This window comes from Nicotiana sylvestris, chromosome 12, assembly GCF_000393655.2.
Source record: "Nicotiana sylvestris chromosome 12, ASM39365v2, whole genome shotgun sequence".
NCBI lineage: Eukaryota > Viridiplantae > Streptophyta > Magnoliopsida > Solanales > Solanaceae > Nicotiana > Nicotiana sylvestris.
Genome location: NC_091068.1, coordinates 22,960,589 through 22,965,346, shown reverse-complemented (window position 1 = coordinate 22,965,346; position 4,758 = coordinate 22,960,589).

Sequence of the window (4,758 nt, the reverse complement as noted above, 5' to 3'; positions counted from 1 at the left end):
CAAGTACTAAGAACATGAGAGTTATGTATTATGAATACCTTTGAAGTAAGTGTTACTTATTCATGATTTATATGAATGTCGAAAGGAGAACGAGTAAAAAGGCTCTAGTTCTTTTTAAGCAAGAAACAAGGAAATCCGAGAATTCATAGATATCCTCTAGAGTAAGCAATCTATGAGAAAGGATCAAGTCTAAGCATCTTTATAAGTTGAAGGTGAAATAACTCGAATCCGACGAGACAATTCGATAAACGTTTATTCGAATTCTAGTCATGTCGAAAAGTATAGCGAAAGCCCTACATACCTTGTCAATGGAGTTATATACTGTTTACGACACCTCGAAAGCCTTAGGAATGATTTCCTACATAATACGAACCATTCAAAATTAAATTCAAGCTCATAGCTTATATAATTCTTCATTTAGATATTTACGCGAACAACTTATGGCCATGAATTTGTAGACTCTTTTGTAGATTAATTCCCCCCCAACACACCACCAAATTTTACTTTACTACATCTCCTCATCGACAAAATTCCATCCATGTCTTCACAGATCCAAACAACACAATAAAACCATATAGAACAGCCCCAACAATTAAGCCATATTAAGAGAGGTTTCTTAAAAAAATCAAGAACATTTCTATAGAGGTTTCAACTATTTCTTAAGAATTCTTATGGTAGAAGTTTACAAAGATCAAAGAGGAAGTTAAATCATACGTTATGTGACCAGAATTACTCAAAATTCGAAATTACTTCAAAGCGAAGTCTTGCTATGAAAAGTGAAACACCGAAGAATTCACGATTCTGAAGTTACCATGGTGTTCTCCATCTTGAGGATGACTAAATTGCTGTTATCATTGGCTAGATGGATGGGAGTAGTTTGAGAGGAAATCCCTAGGTGTTAGGTTCTGTTTTGGAGAGGATAAAACGCAGGGGTTTCAGTTTTAAAGAATGACATAAATAAAAAAAATTTAACTAAACCCGACTAAGCACATTGTTCCCGTAACAGTGTGCACCACTATACGAAAAGGTTAATATCTCTCTACTCTGAAGTCGTATTAACAAACGGTTTGTTGCGTTGGAAACTAGACGCATAGGCCTTCGATTCGGTAGGTAGAACACACCATAATTCCTAGTATATTGAGAGAAAATCTCGTCAACCTTTTATCCAAATTCCAGTGAAATTTAAACTCGTAACTTGCTGCGATCTTTGTCGAATTTTTAATCACAACTCAAATGACTTCCAATCTTAACGTATAACTATCACATCATTTAAATATCTTATAGAAATTATCTTCCTATCGAATTAGCCCATTTACAGCATGATAACGCCGAATACACAAGGTGTAACATCTTATCTATCATATTATACACGTACACACTTTGTTGTTTGTCGCAGTTTTGCGCTAATATGCCATGCGCGCGCCTGGTTTTCATGAGTGCTCTAGAAAAAAAATTTCCATAAATTTCATAGGAGCGGCCCCACTCCACACTCATATAGGTCTATCCATCAAGTGTATTCTGCAGCGCAATACACCACCTAAAATTAGGCTATGGATTAGATTAAGAGTTTAATAACTCAGCCTCCCATTCCTTGCAGTCTTGCACTATTTATACACATACACCGTAGGAAGGGACATAATTTAATAGTGCACATTTGATCAACTAATGACTTGTTATTACCCATATGAACCTACTTCATGGGATTTCCAATCACATAGGTTGGATTACCATCATAGTTGATATAACTCAAATTGGCAAAAATCTCATTCCCCTCGATGTTTCAGATATTAATTTTCTTTCCAAAGGTTTAGTTAGAGGATCGGCCAAATTCACTTCTAACTTCACATAATCTATGGAAATAATTCCATCTTTCAGCAACTGTTTTATCACATTATGTCTCAATCGGATATGTCTAATATTCCCATTAAAGGATTTATTTTTGGCAATGGCTATTGCAGCTTGGCAATCACATTGCATCGACACAGAAGGTGTTGGTTTAATTCCTGCTGGAATACTCGTTAAAAGGTTCTTTAACCACTCGGCCTCATTGCCAGCTAATTCCAATGCCATAAACTCAGATTCCATGGTAGATCTAGCTATTATAATTTGTTTAGCTGATTTCCATACCACAGCACCCCCACCGAGGGTGAACACATAACCACTAGTGGATTTTATCTCATTTGAATCAGAGATCCAGTTGGCATCACTGTATCCTTCTAGTACAGTGGGAAATCCACTATATTTAATACCATAGTTCATGGTACCTCTCAAATATTTCATTACTCTTACTAATGCAATCCAATGATCATGACTCGGATTTTGAGTATATCTACTCAATCTACACACAGCATATGCAATACCAAGTCTAGTGAAATTCATCAAATGCATTAGGCTACCAATAATTTGAGCATATTTATTTTGATCTACATGATCTCCCTTATTCTTTTTTAATTGACTACTAGCATCATAAGGAGTGCTTACAGGTACCACATCAAAATTATCAAATTTTGTAAGAATTCTTTCAACATAATGTTCTTGAGTCAACACTAAACTATTGCCATCTCTTATAATTTTCATGCCTAAAATAACACTAGCTCCTCCCATGTCTTTCATCTCAAAATTAGAAGACAAGAAAATTTTGATTTTATGTACCAAATCAAGGCTAGAACTAAATAAGCATGTCATCCACATAAAGGCAAATAATAACACATGTACCATCTACACATTTTGTATAAATACATTTATCTACTTCAATTGATGAAAAACCATCACTAATCAATACTTGATCAAATTTTTCATGCCACTATTTAGACGTTTGCTTTAGACCATATAAAGATTTTAGCAATTTACATACTTTATTTTCTTGGTCAGAATACAACCCTCAGGTTTCTCCATGTAAATTTTCTCTTCTAAATCACCATTTAAAAATGCAGTTTTAACATCCATTTGGTGAATAAAAAGTTTATAAATTGAAGTCAAGGCAAGTAAAACACGAATTGAGAAAATTCTAGTTACAGGAGCATAAGTATCAAAATAATCAACATTTTGCTTTTGGGTAAAACCTTTTGCAACAAGTCTAGCTTTGTATTTATCAATGGAATCATCTGGATTGAGTTTCTTCTTAAAAATCCATTTACAACCAATGGGTTTAGCTCCCAGAGGTAAATCAACTAAAATCCAAGTTTTATTTTGTAAAATTGAAATTAATTCTACATCAATAGCTTCTTTCCAAAATGAGGCATCATACGAAGAAATAGCTTCAGGATATGTTAAAGGATCATTATCCACAAGATAAGTATAAAAATCATTACCAAAAGATTTTTCTTTCCTTGGTCTTTTGCTTCTTCTTAAATCCTCACTTTCAAAATCATTTTGTACAATTGGAACATGTGAAATATTATCACTTGGAATAATAGGAGCATCAGAAATTTTCTCAAATTCTAAAGGAAAAATATTTTCAAAAAATTCAGCATTTTTTGTTTCAACAATAGTATTGTTTTCAAGTATATCACTTTTGACTACTAAAAATCTGTATGCTGCACTGTTTTCAGCATACCCAATAAACATACAATCAGATGTTTTAGATCCTATTTTTTCTTTTCTTAGGATCAGGCAACATAACTTTAGCAAGGCACTCCCACACTTTCAAATATTTCAAATTAGGTGGATACCCTTTCCACAACGCATACAGAGTTTTACCCGTTTTCTTTTAAGGAATTCTATTCTGTAAATGGCAAGCAGATAAAATGGCTTCATCTCAAAGATTATCCGGAGCACCAGAACTAACAATCATACTATTCATCATTTCTTTTAAAGCCCTATTTTTTCTTTCCGCTACACCATTTGATTGTGGAGAATATGGCGGAGTTATCTCGTGAATTATACCTCCTTCTCACAATAATCATTCAACAAAATAAATTCACCACCTCTATCGGATCTAACTCTTTTGATTTTCTTATCTAATTGATTTTCTACTTCAGATTTATAAATTAAAAACTTATCAAAAGCTTCATCATTATTTCTCAACAAATAAACTTTTGTATATCTAGAAAAATCGTCTATAAAAGTCACATAATATTCTTTTTCCCTCTTCTAGTCATAGTTTGTTTCAAGTCTCCTAAATCAGTATGAATTAAACTTAATAATCCAGATTCTCTAAATACTGAAGCACATGATTTCTTAGTTTGTTTAGCTTCTGCACAAACTTCACACTTATCAATATCAAAAAATTAATGTTCGAAATAAGACCTTCAGAATGCATTTTTTAATATAAGATAAACTAACATATCCTAATCTAACATGCCATAAATTAAAAGAATCAATCAAGTAAGCAGAAGTACTAGCATTTTCATTGATATCATTGAGTACAAACAAGCCATGGTTATAATAACCCTTGCCAACAAAGTTATTATTCTTGGTCAACACGACCTTATCAGATTCAAAAGAAACCTTCACCCCCACTTTTCCTAATAATCCCACAGAGACCAAATTGGCTCGGATACTAAGAACATGCAACACGTCATTTAATGCCAAAGTTTTACCAAATGTGAGTTTGAGAAGAACTTTGCCTTTTCCAAGAACTTGAGTAGTTCTTGAGTCACCAAGATAGACAATTTCTTCTCCCTCCTCAACTTGGGTGCCAGACACAAAATTTTTTTTGTTAGCACATATGTGCCTAGTGGCTCCAGAATCTAACACTCAATCTTTCACATTGGCCACAAGGTTCACTTGGGAAACAACCGCAATAATTATATCATC